We start from the raw sequence: 16,579 nt of genomic DNA, 5'->3' as shown, positions 1-16,579 counted from the left end.
TGCTGCTCCCCCTTCTGCCCCTCTGTGGCACTATTCACCCTGCCTCAGTTCCTGCTTCCCTCCCCCACTCATGGGGAAAATCTCCAAGGTATTAATCTCTAGAGAGGGAGCACGTGTTTAGTGCTGGGAACAAACTTAGAAAACAGTCCCAAGTGTAATCCAAACAAAAGGGTCTTCCATCCCTCCTGGGCTCAGTTCTTTCCCGCTCTCCTACAGATCACTGATTGTCAAAGCTTTTTCTCTCTAGGAGTCTTAATTTTTCCAGGACTAGTCACAGGAACCAGCCTTGCTCCTGCAACCCTCCTCAATTATCCTCCAGGCTATCTGTTTGGAAGTTACGCTTCTCCAGGGCCTGCCAGAGGAGCCAACTGACTTCTTCCAGCTCCCCCTCTCCCAATTAAGTTCTCACAGCCCTTTGTAGGCATCCCAGGACCCCTTCTCAGCTGACTTCCCAGCTGAGCTGGCTGTATTTCAAGGAATGCCTGTTGAGGTTACAAGGACAAACCATCCCGATGTGTCGAAAGAATAGTAAATATGGCAAGCGACCAGCTTGGCTTAACGGTGAAATCCTAGCGGATCTTAAACATAAAAAAGAAGCTTACAAGAAGTGGAAGGTTGGACATATGACCAGGCAAGAGTATAAAAATATTGCTCGGGCATGTAGGAATGAAATCAGGAGGGACAAATCGCACCTGGAGCTGCAGCTAGCGAGAGATGTTAAGAGTAACAAGAAGGGTTTCTTCAGGTATGTTGGCAACAAGAAGAAAGCCAAGGAAAGTGTGGGCCCCTTACTGAATGAGGGATGCAACCTAGTGACAGAGGATGTGGAAAAAGCTAATGTACTCAATGCTTTTTTTGCCTCTGTCTTCACGAACAAGGTCAGCTCCCAGACTGCTGCGCTGGGCATCACAACATGGGGAATAGATGGCCAGCCCTCTGTGGAGATAGAGGTGGTTAGGGACTATTTAGAAAAGCTGGACGTGCACAAGTCCAGAGAGCCGGACGAGTTGCATCCGAGAGCGCTAAAGGAATTGGCAGCTGTGATTGCAGAGCCATTGGCCATTATCTTTGAAAACTCGTGGCCAACGGGAAAAGTCCCGGATGACTGGAAAAAGGCTAATGTAGTGCCAATCTTTTAAAAAGGGAAGAAGGAGGATCCTGGGAACTACAGGCCAGTCAGCCTCACCTCAGTCCCTGGAAAAATCATGGAGCAGGTCCTCAAAGAATCAATCCTGAAGCACTTACATGAGAGGAAAGTGATCAGGAACAGTCAACATGGATTCACCAAGGGAAGGTCATGCCTGACTAATCTAATCGCCTTCTATGATGAGATTACTGGGTCTGTGGATGAAGGGAAAGCAGTGGATGTATTGTTTCTTGACTTTAGCAAAGCTTTTGACACGGTCTCCCACAGTGTTCTTGTCAGCAAGTTAAAGAAGTACGGGCTGGACGAATGCACTATAAGGTGGGTAGAAAGTTGGCTAGATTGTCGGGCTCAACGGGTAGTGATCAATGGCTCCATGTCTAGTTGGCAGCCGGTGTCAAGTGGAGTGCCCCAGGGGTCGGTCCTGGGGCCGGTTTTGTTCAATATATTCATAAATGATCTGGAGGATGGTGTGGATTGCACCCTCAGCAAGTTTGCAGATGACACTAAACTGGGAGGAGAGATAGATACGCTGGAGGGTAGGGATAGGATACAGAGGGACCTAGACAAATTGGAGGATTGGGCCAAAAGAAATCTGATGAGGTTCAATAAGGATAAGTGCAGGGTCCTGCACTTAGGACGGAAGAACCCAATGCACAGCTACAGACTAGGGACCGAATGGCTAGGCAGCAGTTCTGTGGAAAAGGACCTAGGGGTGACAGTGGATGAGAAGCTGGATATGAGTCAGTAGTGTGCCCTTGTTGCCAAGAAGGCCAATGGCATTTTGGGATGTATAAGTAGGGGCATAGCGAGCAGATCGAGGGACGTGATCGTCCCCCTCTGTTCGACATTGGTGAGGCCTCATCTGGAGTACTGTGTCCAGTTTTGGGCCCCACACTACAAGAAGGATGTGGATAAATTGGAAAGAGTCCAGTGAAGGGCAACAAAAATGATTAGAGGTCTGGAACACATGAGTTATGAGGAGAGGCTGAGGGAGCTGGGATTGTTTAGCCTGCAGAAGAGAAGAATGAGGGGGGATTTGATAGCTGCTTTCAACTACCTGAGAGGTGGTTCCAGAGAGGATGGTTCTAGACTATTCTCAGTGGTAGAAGAGGACAGGACAAGGAGTAATGGTCTCAAGTTGCAGTGGGGGAGGTTTAGGTTGGATATTAGGAAAAACTTTTTCACTAGGAGGGTGGTGAAACACTGAAATGCGTTACCTAGGGAGGTGGTGGAATCTCCTTCCTTAGAAGTTTTTCAGGTCAGGCTTGACAAAGCCCTGGCTGGGATGATTTAATTGGGGATTGGTCCTGCTTTTGAGCAGGGGGTTGGACTAGATGACCTCCTGAGGTCCCTTCCAACCCTGATATTCTATGATTCTATGACTCTAATAATTAAACAGGGCCATCTTATCCCTCCAAACTGAGGTCCTATGCAAAATCCAGCTCAACCAGACCCTAGGATCAAGGACCTATCATTTCATCTTCTCCTAAGCTTTCATTCTGCTGCTAATAAACCCTTGATATAAAAAAATATCAGAAGAGGTTGTGGACATAAACCAATACCAGTTGCCTAGAATGATGCCAAATACCACAACGCTTGCAAACTTCTCTGATGAATCATGTGGAGCACAGAGGACATACCTAGAAACCCTCAATGGCAATATTTTTGGCATCTTCTTCTGCTTCTCAAGAAAATGATTAAAAAAAGGAAGTCACAGGTCCACAAACTGGAATTGATATTAGGCTATGATAACATGAATTGTTTACACAGATTCCCAATGTACCCAAGATCACCTTTCTGACCTAGAACAAAGTCAGTCTTTCCAGCTTCTTTGTTGCATAGAACACAGAAACTAACCCTGGAGCCCTTAGGTGTGTCACTGGTCACAAATACAACCACCAAAATGGGAGTTAAGTGTGAAGAAATATTGAAAACTGTGTCAGAACAGGTACTAACAATCTGCCCTTTTAAGGACAGCAAGTGTAGTGGATGGCATCAGCCAAATACTTTAGTGACGGGTCACCTTCCCCCTTCTCCTTGTTCTCCAATGTATCCTTTAGATTATGACTCTTTTCTTAGTGATATTCTCCAAGAACTCTGCCATCTCAATTCCTGAAACTGCCTATGTTCACCACAAGGGGAGATGCAGACATGATGTATCATCAGGAAAAGCAGAAGACTCTGTAGCTTAGAAAATCACCTGATGTCCTCTATCACTAGTGTCTTGGCTACAATCTGCACACTCACACCAACCAAGAAGATCACCATGATTCACAGATAAAGAGTGCTCAGAGTACTTTGCTGATAGTTTTATACATACAAGGTTGATCTTAAAGAAAGAAAATGCCATTTCTGACCAGGACATCTTGTCAAACCCAACATCCCTTCCAGGGTTTGACTATCAAACTGGATGGCATTTTGGGATGTATAAGTAGGGGCATAGCGAGCAGATCGAGGGACGTGATCGTTCCCCTCTATTCGACATTGGTGAGGCCTCATCTGGAGTACTGTGTCCAGTTTTGGGCCCCACACTTCAAGAAGGATGTGGATAAATTGGAGAGAGTCCAGCGAAGGGCAACAAAAATGATTAGGGGTCTGGAACACATGACTTATGAGGAGAGGCTGAGGGAGCTGGGATTGTTTAGCCTGCAGAAGAGAAGAATGAGGGGGGATTTGATAGCTGCTTTCAACTACCTGAAAGGGGGTTCCAAAGAGGATGGCTCTAGACTGTTCTCAATGGTATCAGATGACAGAACGAGGAGTAATGGTCTCAAGCTGCAGTGGGGGAGGTTTAGATTGGATATTAGGAAAAACTTTTTCACTAAGAGGGTGGTGAAACACTGGAATGCGTTACCTAGGGAGGTGGTAGAATCTCCTTCCTTAGAGGTTTTTAAGGTCAGGCTTGACAAAGCCCTGGCTGGGATGATTTAACTGGGAATTGGTCCTGCTTCGAGCAGGGGGTTGGACTAGATGACCTTCTGGGGTCCCTTCCAACCCTTATATTCTATGATTCTATGATTCTATGATGAAGTTAAAGAAGCCCTGTAAAATATTAGAGCTACAATCTGTGAAATGGAACCATGGTGCTCCTGGCTTGTGAAACCCAGCAAAGACCAATTATGCCTCCTGCTAATACTTAATGTCTTCTTCAGGAAAACTAGTATTACCAAACTGCTTGAAAAAATAAAGTAGCCTACACCCAGTCCTCAAGAAGCCATCACTCAACTGCAGTGATCAATCCAAGTACCATACTATCCAAAGTACCATCCCATCTCTAACTTCCCATTCTCATTGCTACTGAAAAAGTAGTAACTGCCAAGCTCCAACATTTGACATTACACTCAGGATTCAGTCCAGGCCAAGACTATAACAGGGTTCAAAAGAGAACTAGATAAGTTCATGGAGGATAGGTCCATCAGTGACTATTAGCCAGGATGGACAGGGATGGTGTCTCTAGCCTCTGTTTGCCAGAAGCTGGGAATGGGGGACAGAGGATGGATCACTTGGTGACTACCTGTTCTGTTCATTCCCTCTGAGGCACCTGGCATTGGCCACTGTTGGAAGACAGACTATTGGGCTAGATGGACCTTTGCTCTGCCCCAGTATGGCCGTTTTTATGTTCAGGCCACATCAGAAAGGCAACCTCAGTGACATTAAAAGATGACATCCTTACGGGAATGGATAAAGGTAAGATCTCAATGCTTATACTGCTGGACCTCTCTGCAGTTTTTAATAAAGCAGACCACAAGGTACTGCTAACACCTTTACAGAAAACAGTAGGAGTAGACAGCTCAGTGCTAAAGTGGTTCCAATCATTACTCTTCAGCAGAACTTAAGTGCTCCTCACCTGTGGGACTCAAAGGGATCCATACTAACCCTTCTTTTCAATATGTACTTGAGACCACTTGGCTCAGCTGCCAACGATATACAGATGACACTCAACTATATATCTATATCACTCATCACTGATGCAAATGGGAGTGGCTAAGTCATTATGCAAGGTAACTTATTTCCCCTTGTTTTTTCCTACCCCCCCCCAACCCCTCCTCAGACGTTCTTGTTAAACCCTGGATTTGTGCGGGAAGTGGCCCACCTTCATTATCATACACATTGTAAGGAGAGTGGTCACTTTAGATAAGCTATTACCAGCAGGAGAGTGGGTTTGTGTGTGTGTGTGGGGGGGGGGGGTGAGAAAACCTGGATTTGTGCTGGAAATGGCCCAACTTGATTATCATACACATTGTAAGGAGAGTGATCACTTTAGATAAGCTATTACCAGCAGGAGAGTGGGGTGGGAGGAGGTATTTTTTCATGCTTTGTGTGTATATAAAAAGATCTTCTACACTTTCCACAGTATGCATCCGATGAAGTGAGCTGTAGCTCATGAAAGCTTATGCTCAAATAAATTGGTTAGTCTCTAAAGTGCCACAAGTACTCCTTTTCTTTTTGCGAACACAGACTAACACGGCTGTTACTCTGAAACCTGTCATTATGCAAGGCACTGCATTTAGTTATATGGAGTGGAAATCTATCAACTGCATGAAAAAACTTGTACAGATACAGACAGACATCATCTTCCTTTCCAAATGCAAACAGATGGACATCGTACCAAAAGGACTGAAGGTAAAAAATCCATTACAATCTACATACCACACAGACTATGCTGACAGCTTGTGCCACACGCTCTCAAAGAAACTGCGGAATCACCTGATCAACATCCTCTACAGCAAACAGGGAAAGATTAAGAATGAGCTCTCAAAAATGGATACTCTCATAAAAAACCAACCTTCCACACAAACTTCCTCGTGGATGGAATTTACTAAAACTAGACAAGCCATTTACAACACACACTTTGCTTCTCTACAAAAGAAAAAGGACACTAAACTTGTAAGGAGAGTGGTCACTTTAGATAAGCTATTACCAGCAGGAGAGTGGGTTTGTGTGTGTGTGGGGGGGTGTGTGTGTGTGAGAAAACCTGGATTTGTGCTGGAAATGGCCCAACTTGATTATCATTTCTAAACTACTACATGTCACAAGGGGCCACAGCAATGGTTCCCTCAACCCACCCAGCAATATTGTTAACCTATCCAACTACACTCTCAGCCCAGCAGAAGCAGCTGTCCTATCTCGGGGCCTCTGCTTCTGCCCCTCCACCCCCACGAACATGATACAGTTCTGTGGTGACCTAGAATCCTATTTTCGACATCTCCGACTCAAGGAATATTTCCAACATACTTCTGAACAACATACTAATCCACAGAGACCTCCCTACCAACACTATAAAAAGAAGGATTCTAGGTGGACTCCTCCTGAAGGTCGAAACAGCAGACTGGACTTCTACATAGAGTGCTTCCGCCGACATGCACGGGCTGAAATTGTGGAAAAGCAGCATCACTTGCCCCATAACCTCAGCCGTGCAGAACACAATGCCATCCACAGCCTCAGAAACAATTCTGACATCATAATCAAAAAGGCTGACAAAGGAGGTGCTGTTGTCATCATGAATAGGTCGGAATATGAACAAGAGGTTGCTCGGCAGCTCTCCAACACCACTTTCTACAAGCCATTACCCTCTGATCTCACTGCGAGTTACCAAAAGAAACTACAGCATTTGCTCAAGAAACTCCCTGAAAAAGCACAAGATCAAATCCGCACAGACACACCCCTGGAACCCAGACCTGGGATATTCTATCTACTGCCCAAGATCCATAAACCTGGAAATCCTGGGCGCCCCACCATCTCAGGCATTGACACCCTGACAGCAGGATGGCAGGCTATGTAGACTCCCTCCTCAGGCCCTACGCTACCAGCACTCCCAGCTACCTTCGAAACATCACTGACTTCCTGAGGAAACTACAATCCATCGGTGATCTTCCTGATAACACCATCCTGGCCACTATGGATGTAGAAGCCCTCTACACCAACATTCCACACACAGATGGCATAACTATTTTACATTTGGGGACAATGTATACCTTCAGATCAGCGGCACTGCTATGGGTACCTGCATGGCCCCACAGTATGCCAACATTTTTATGGCTGACTTAGAACAACGCTTCCTCAGCTCTCGTCCCCTAACGCCCCTACTCTACTTGCGCTTCATCATCTGGACCCATGGAAAAGAAGCCCTTGAGGAATTCCACCATGATTTCAACAATTTCCATCTCACCACCAACCTCAGCCTGGTCCAGTCCACACAAGAGATCCACTTCCTGGACACTACAGTGCTAATAAACGATGGTCACATAAACACCACCCTATACCGGAATCCTACTGACCGCTATTCCTACCTACGTGCCTCCAGCTTTCACCCTGACCACACCACATGATCCATCGTCTACAGCCAAGCTCTGCGATACAACCGCATTTGCTCCAACCCCTCAGACAGAGACAAACACCTACAAGAGCTCTATCAAGCATTCTTACAACTACAATACCCACCTGCTGAAGTGAAGAAACAGATTGATAGAGCCAGAAGAGTTTCCAGAAGTCTCCTACTACATGACAGGCCTAACAAAGAAAATAACAGAACGCCACTAGCCGTCACCTTCAGCCCCCAACTAAAACCCCTCCAACGCATTATTAAGGATCTACAACCTATCCTGAAGGATGACCTAACACTCTCACAAACCTTGGGAGACAGGCCAGTCCTTGCCTACAGACAGCCCCCCCACCTGAAGTAAATACTCACCAGCAACCACATACCACACAACAGAATCACTAACCCAGGAACCTATCCTCGCAACAAAGCCCGTTGCCAACTGTGTCCACATATCTATTCAGGGGACACCATCACAGGGCCTAATAACATCAGCCACACTATCAGAGGCTCGTTCACCTGCACATCCACCAATGTGATATATGCCATCAAGTGCCAGCAATGCCCTTCTGCCATGTACATTGGTCAAACTGGACAGTCTCTACGTAAAAGAATAAATGGACACAAATCAGATGTCAAGAATTATAACATTCATAAACCAGTCGGAGAACACTTCAATCTCTCTGGTCACGCGATTACAGACATGGAAGTTGTGATATTACAACAAAAAAACTTCAAATCCAGACTCCAGCGAGAAACTGTTGAATTGGAATTCATTTGCAAATTTGATACAATTAACTTAGGCTTGAATAGAGACTGGGAGTGGCTAAGTCATTATGCAAGGTAACCTATTTCCCCTTGTTTTTTCCTACCCCCGCACCCCCCAGACGTTCTTGTTAAAGCCTGGATTTGTGCTGGAAATGGCCCACCTTCATTATCATACACATTGTAAGGCGAGTGGTCACTTTAAATAAGCTATTACCAGCAGGAGAGTGGGTTTGTGTGTGTGTGTGTGTGTGTGAGAGAAAACCTAGATTTGTGCTGGAAATGGCCCAACTTGATTATTATACACATTGTAAGGAGAGTGATCTCTTTAGATAAGCTATTAGCAGCAGGAGAGTGGGGTGGGAGGAGGTATTTTTTCATGCTTTGTGTGTATATAAAAAGATCTTCTACACTTTCCACAGTATGCATCCGATGAAGTGAGCTGTAGTTCACGAAAGCTTATGCTCAAATAAATTGGTTAGTCTCTAAGGTGCCACAAGTACTCCTTTTCTTTTTGCGAATACAGACTAACACGGCTGTTACTCTGAAACCTGCAAATATTAAGATGTCAGAATACCTACAAGAGACCATCTCACAGATGAAGTGCAAGCTGAATGCAGGAAAGATCAAAGTGATAGTAGTTGGAAGGGGGAAATGCTTTGAAGAACTAGCATAGATGATGTTCTCAATCTTTCACTGAAGACATACAGCCCCTGTTTGCCCAAGTGGTATGAAGTCTCAGGACCCTCCTGTTTGATGCCTCACTAAATGTGGATAACCAGATAGTGCCAGTGTCTAAAAATACCTTCTTCTGCCTCCAGCTTACTAAGAAGCTTCACCCCTTCTTCCCAGAAGAGTGCCCAAAGTGATCCATGAATTTGTCACCTCTAAACTGGATTATTTTAATTCACTGTACTGGAACCTGAGCATAAAGACAATGCAGAGACTCTGGCTGGTATAGAATACAGCAGCCTGCCTAATCCATAGTCTAAACTGTCATGAGCATATAAGACCCATGGCTCAACTCCCTCCACTGGTCCTAGTCAGTTTCAGATGTCAAATTAAGGGCTTGGTCCTAATTTTCAAAGCTGCTGCAGATCAAACCCAAGCTATATTAAAGACCAAATTTCAACCTATGAATTGGCAAGACAGCTGCACTCCTCTTGGGCAATGCAGATAAAGCCCAGGGCAAAGTGTGAGAGAGCATTCTCATTTGAGGGGATCCACCTATGGAACAGATTTCCAGAGGAGACTGAGGACATCCAGAGTCTCATTGTCCCAAGGAAATTTTGCAAAACCTTCCTCTTCTGAAAAAACCTTTGCATCATATCAAGAATGACACTTCCATCTATTTAAGGCCCCTGCAGAAAACAGAAGTGTGCTTGCACGCAGGGACAGGCAATGTCCTTAAAGAAAGGGAATTTGGAAGGGGAGCCTGATAGTGTGTTAGGAACAAGAAACAGTAGAAGGTGACCTTCACAATAGAGAAAGCCAGGAACAAGATATCCTGAATCCATGGAGATGTTTGCTCTGTCTCTTCTGGGAAGGCAGCAAATGCCCATTATGCAGACCTTCTCTATCCTCCACTTCATTTTACTCTTATACTTGAGAGTGAGACCACCAAAACTGAAGTCTCCATAAATAATCAGGACTACCTATGACTGCGGAATCTACAGGAAGCTCAGCATTAACAAGTCCCCTTATAAAGAGGTTTTCCCAGGGCAAGGAAGCTGCACCAGTAGCACCAGCTAGCTCTAGCTTTGGTGATAGATACAGAAGACAGAGTGTTCTACCTACTTAGAGCCTGATAAATGGTGCCAGCCTCAGGTCTGAAAGATTCTTTTCCCACTTTAGGGGTTTCTGAAATCAATTAAGGCCTACTTTGTCCCTGCACACAAATGAAACAAGGGATAAACCCAAGGGTAACAGTCTCAGTCTTATCATGAGGAAAGTCTAGAGCTGGAGGTGAGCATGACTTTTGGGATCAATGTGTAACAGCTCAGCATGCTGAACAATTATCATGGGATCATTTCCAGGAAGGCTCATGTCATGTTATTGACTTGAATTGGGACCATATAGAACATGGTTGCAAACAAGGTCCTGTAGTGGCACCAAATCTTGTCTAAAGGGGGTCAAATAAGGTGCCTCAGACAAGGTTATGGTTTGCTGGTTATGATTATGCTGTCTATATGTGTGAATCATTGTTGCGGTTAAGTTATGAATATTGGCTCTGTACTGTCTGTATTTCAAACTTATGCTATGCTTCTGGGTGACACCCCAAACAAGTTGGTGTCAGCTCTGCCTAGCCTGCTTGGTGGCCCATTAAGGACCATCAGCTACACAACTGACCCACTGAGAGAAGGCAGACACGCCTTGTGACTTAGCAAGGTATGCAGGGACATGCCAATGGACAGAAATGTGAGGTTTTTCCATGCCATGTGATGGACAGCTTGTCTTTGGAATAAAGAAAGCAGAGACCACATGGCAAAAGAATATAAAAAGATGCTGCAGCTCCTCCACCTTGTCTTCAGTCCTGCTTCTTACCTCCGGAGGGACTTTGCTATGCTGAAGCCTTGAACCAAGGACTGAAAGACCCACCCCAGCTGTGGATGTACTCCAGAGACTTGATTTGAACCTGCAGTTTATTCTATCACTGCAGCAAGCCTGAACCAAGAACTTTGCCATTACTGTATGTAATTGATTCCATTTAACCAATTCTAGCTCTCATCTATATCTTTTTCCTTTTATGAATAAACCTTTAGATTTTAGATTCTAAAGGATTGGCAACAGCGTGATTTGTGGGTAAGATCTGATTTGTAAATTGACCTGGGTCTGGGGCTCGGTCCTTTGGGATCAAGAGAACCTTTTTTCTTTTACTAGGGCATTGGTTTTCATAACCATTTGTCCCCATGAGTGGCACTGGTGGTGATACTGGGAAACTGGAGTATCTAAGGGAATGGCTTGTGTGACTTGTGGTTAGCCAGTGGGATAAAACCAAAGTCCTCTCTGTCTGGCTGGTTTAGTTTGCCTTAGAGGTGGAAAAACCCCAGCCTTGGGCTGTAACTGTCCTGCTTGAAGCAATTTGTCCTGAACTGATACTCTCAGTTGGGTCCCACCAGACCCAGCATCATTACAGTTCAGTACTATTAACCACTCCATTTAAATCTTTTTCCCAGGTCTGTTCAAGTAGACCTAATGTCTCAGAACCAAGATGGAGATGGCCCGGGAATCTAAACTATGCAGCAATTGCAGAAAGTATCAAAAATTACCTATCTAAACCAAAAGTTAAATTGGAGGGGTTTTTTGTTTGTTTGTTGTTATTTTTTGTGTTAAATCTGTCTTTATTAATGCAGCAAGCAGGTAGCCATGAAAATGAAAGAAATGAGACAGCTGGGGCATACATGACCTTATAATCTCAGCTTTGAACACTGGGGGCTGTGAGAGGGCACTTACATACTGCTTTTCTAAAAGGTTCCTGAAACTTAAAAAGTGCTGGAGAGGCTGCATTCCACAAGTGAGAATGTGTAGACGTCATTTCAAGGAATCATAGAATCAGAGAATATCAGGGTTGGAAGGGACCTCGGGAGGTCATCTAGGCCAACCCCCTGCTCAAAGCAGGACCAATCTCCAACTAAATCATCCCAGCCAGGGCTTCGTCAAGACTGATCTTAAAAACTTCAAAGGAAGGAGATTCCACCACCTCCCTAGGTAACCCATTCCAGTGCTTCACCACCCTTCTAGTGAAAAAGTTTTTCCTAATATCCAACCTAAACTTTCCCCACAGCAACTTGAGACCATTACTCCTCGTTCTGTCATCTGCCACCACTGAGAACAGTCTAGATCCATCCTCTTTGGAACCCCCTTTCAAGTAGCTGAAAGCAGCTATCAAATCCCCCCTCATTCTTCTTTTCCACAGACTAAACAATCCCAGTTCCCTCAGCCTCCACTCATAAGTCATGTGTTCCAGTCCCCTAATAATTTTTGTTCAAGAACGAGGAAGTTCTTTAAAATAGGGTTTTATTTAGAACTGCAGCATGACCAACAGAAAATCTTCCAAGTTTTTCATGTTTCTATACTTTGCTATGAGCTCAGTTTTGAAGTCAAAACAGGAGTATGTTAGGGGTGTGTTATGTCTGCAACCCTCTTCAACATTTCCATCGACTGGGTAATGCAGCGTACAAAAGAAGACATGCCAAGGGGCATCAGATGGACACCCTTCTCATCTCTTGAAGACCTGGACTTCGCAGATGATCTCGCTCTCCTTTTGTATACCCATAAGAACGTACAAACGGCCATACTGGGTCAGACCAACACTCCATCTAGCCCAGTATCCTGTCTTCCAACAGTGGCCAATGCCAGGTGCCGCAGAGGAAATGAACATATCCCCCCTTAGCTGTCTCTTTTCCAAGCTGAAAAGTCTGAGTCTTATTAATCTCTCCTCTTATGGAAGCTGTTCCATACCCCTAATTATTTTTGTTACCCTTTTCTGAATCTTTTCCAATTCCAATATATCTTTTTGGAGATGGGACGATCACACCTCCACACAGTATTCAAGATGTGTGCATACCATGAATTTATGTAGAGGCAATATGATATTTTCTGTCCTATTATCTATCCCTTTCCTAATGGTTCCCAACATTCTGTTCACTTTTTTGAATATCGCTGCATATTGAGTGGATGTTTTCAGAGAACTATCCACAATGACTCCAAGATATCTTTCTTGACTGGTAACAGCTAATTTAGAATCCATCATTTTATATGTATAGTTGGAATTATGTTTTCCAATGTGCATTACTTTGTATTTATCAACACTGAATTTCATCTGCCATTTTGTAGCCCAGTCACCCAGTTTTGTGAAATCCTTTTGTAGCTCTTCGCAGTCTGCTTGGGACTTAGCTATCTTGAGTAGTTTTGTGTCATCTGCAAATTTTGCCACCTCACTGTTTACCCCTTTTTCTAGATCATTTATAAATATATTGAATAGAACTGGGCCAAGTATAGACCCCTGAGGGACACCACTATTTACCTCTCTCCATTCTGAAAACTGACCATTTATTCCTACCCTTTGTTTCCTGTCTTTTAACCAGTTACCAATTCATGAGAGGACCTTCCCTCTTACCCCATGACAGCTTACTTTGCTCAAGAGCCTTTTAGTGAGGGACCTTGTCACAGGCTTTCTGAAAACTTAAGTATACTATATGCACTGGATCACCCTTGTCCACATGCCTGTTGACCGCCTCAAACAATTCTAGTAGATTGTAAAGGGAAATCATGCCTCACCAAAAAGCATGTTGACTCTTCTCCAACAAAATATATTCATCTATGTGTCTGACAATTTTGTTCTTTACTATACTTTCAACCAGTTTGCCTGGTACTGAAGTTAGCCTGTAATTGCCAGGATCAACTCTAGAGCCCTTTTTAAAAATTGGCATCACATTAGCTATCCTCCAGTCATTTGGTACAGAAGCTGATTTAAACGATAGGTTAGAAACTACAGTTAGTAGTTCTGCAATTTCACATTTGAGTTCCTCCAGAACTCTTGGGTGAATACCATCTGGTCCTGGTGATTTATTACTGTTTAGTTTATCCGTTTGTTCCAAAATCTCCGCTAATGACAGCTCAATATGGGACAGTTCCTCAGATTTGTCACCTAAAAAGAATGGCTCAGGTTTGGGATTCTCCTTCAAATCCTCAGCCGTGAAGACTGATGCAAAGAATTCATTTAGTTTCTCTGCAATGGCCTTATCGTCCTTGAGTGCTCCTTTAGCAGCTCGATCGTCCAGTGGCACCACTGGATGTTTAGCAGGCTTCCTGCTTCTGATGTACTTAAAAAAAATTGCTATTACTTTTTGAGTCTCTGGCTAGTTCTTCTTCAAACTCTTTTTTGGCCATCTGAATTATATTTTTACACTTAATTTACCAGATTTTATGCTCCTTTCTATTTTCCTCACTAGGATTTAACTTCCACTTTTTAAAGGATGCCTTTTTGTTTCTCACTGCTTCTTTTACTTTGTTGTTTAGCCACAGTGGCACTTTTTTGGTTCTCTTACTATATTTTTTAATTTGGGGTATACATTTACGTTGAGCCTCTATTATGGTGTCTTTAAAAAGTTTCCATGCTGCTTGGAAGGATTTCACTTTTGGTTCTGTACCCTTTAATTTCTGCTTAACTACTTTCCTCATTTTTGCGTAGTCCCCCTTTCTGAAATTAAATGCTACAATGTTGGGTTGCTATGGTGTTTTCCCCATCACAGGGATGTTAAATTTAATTATATTATGGTCACTATTACCAAGCGGTCCAACTATATTCACCACTTAGGACTACATGAAGAATTGCCTGTCCTTTTGTGAGTTCCAGGACTAGCTGTTCCAAGAAACAATCATTTACTGTGTCAAGAAACTATTTCTGCAACGCAACACCATATACAAGAAAAAAACAAACCAACTCAACACACATAGCTAGCAAATCACACTGAAAATCACCTGCAAAAAGATGATATCATGACCCTTAATATTGCCTCACCATCACCAGTACGTTCATTACTGTTTCTACATTCGTGAGAACTTCACATACTTGGGCAGCACCATCAGCCAGAATGGTGGAAGAGCCAGGATATCCAGAACAGAATCAAAAAGCCCGGATCCAAGAAGCCAGAACACCTTCAGGATCTTAAATACAGTCTGGAAATCAAAATATAACACCAAAACCAAACTTAAGTTTAGAGCTGCGTACTTTCAACACTATTTTATAGTGCCAAATGCTGGGGAATGAAAAAACAGGATATGTCTAAACCATCTTCACTCCATAGAACCTGCCTCAGAAAAAACCTCTGTATCTTTTGGCCCAGAACAATCTCAAACCAAGACCTATTCATACAGTGCAGCCAAGAAGATATGAGCACCATCATTACCAGGAGGCATTGGAGATGGATTGGCCATGTGCTTCGGATAGAAACTGATTCCATTATCAGAATAGCATTAAGATGGACACCAGGAGGCAAGTGAAAACGAGGTCACCCAAAAACAACGTGGCGAAGAGCTGTGGAAGCTGAGCTGAAAACCACAGCTGGGGAACCACTGAAAGACTTGCCAAAACCAGACAGGAGTAGAGCAGCTTCGTCAATGCCCTAAACACCAGAGGTGTAATGGGTACTAACTAACTATACTTTGCTGAGTGCATGTGTTCTCTCAACAGGCATTCCCCTTTTCAATAGCCAGCTAGGTGGCTTTTCCTTGTGTACCTTTGACTTGTAGAGCACCTACAACAATGGACTTTTGGATACTAAAATAAGATGATAATTTTCATGGCTCTTAGGAGAATTCACAGTGCTCAATAAAGTGACTCATTTACAACCCTGATGCAAAACTACCTACGCAGAAATTAGAATTAAATTTTAGAGGAGAAAAAAAGCATTTTTCTCTTAACAAACAGGATTTCTCTGTTTAACCTCATGTATGCACCTGATACTTTACCCTGTAAATGAGAACAACTAGGAGGTTAAGAAATGAAGAGAAAACAGCATATCTTCAGACATGCTACAGTAAACAAAGCCTTGGTGACCTCTGCTCTTAAGTAGGCAGGACACTGCATTATGCATTGACTGGAGCTTTTCCAGGGTCAGCATTTTCATTTTTAGGTGCAAAGCATTGCAGTAATACAGCCTGAAAGTCACAAATGCATGGATCATTGCAACTAGAATCCCACTGTGAGGACAATTTCCTAGATAGCTAAAAACCAAAAAAAGCATTACTCACCAAAAAAAGCATTACTGTAATTGTACCATACATCCAGGAGCAATGGAGAATCTAGCATGAGTTTGAGGCTGTGTGCCATGTTGATTGACTGTACTTTGACATCCTGAACCAATAGCAGGTTAGAGCACTGGCAAGCTCAGTATAATGTTTTCACCTTTCCCTACCATCACCATTTATTTCTCTCCTGGACTGCGTTTAAGTCAAAGCACTAGAATGCTTTTAATCCATTTGCTTATTTTTTCCAGGTATTGGGTCATCATCGTGTAGATGTTGCACTTGTGCAGTGGACAGATATATTTTCATGCTCTATTAATTATAATTAATATAAATTATTCTTATTATCCACATGCTGGTGGTACCATGGTGCTTCATGATCTATAGGAGCAGTCCAATATAAATGTTGAAGAGGGTTGAGAATATTAAGCCATTCTGGACTCCAGATAAGGTTTCTGGCCACAGCCTCAAAACCTTTCCAAGATAAGTGAATGCACCCAATGTAGTGCTGCTACATTTGCTCCTAGGAGGGTCTCACGAGTGTTAGCATCAAAAGATCATTTACTGGCACTGACTGCTGAAGACAGCAATATAAACAT

General features: G+C 43.5%; 1 protein-coding gene across 4 annotated transcripts in view; it reads right to left on the bottom strand.

The window, feature by feature from the left end:
• The window catches only part of WDR7 (WD repeat domain 7), a 375,678-nt gene that overhangs the window by 132,329 nt on the left and 226,770 nt on the right, over window positions 1-16,579 (bottom strand). The window lies entirely within an intron of this gene.

This window comes from Caretta caretta, chromosome 5 (assembly GCF_965140235.1).
Source record: "Caretta caretta isolate rCarCar2 chromosome 5, rCarCar1.hap1, whole genome shotgun sequence".
NCBI lineage: Eukaryota > Metazoa > Chordata > Testudines > Cheloniidae > Caretta > Caretta caretta.
The sequence above is the reverse complement of the archived record's forward strand: the minus strand, read 5'-3'. Positions and strand labels throughout refer to the sequence as shown.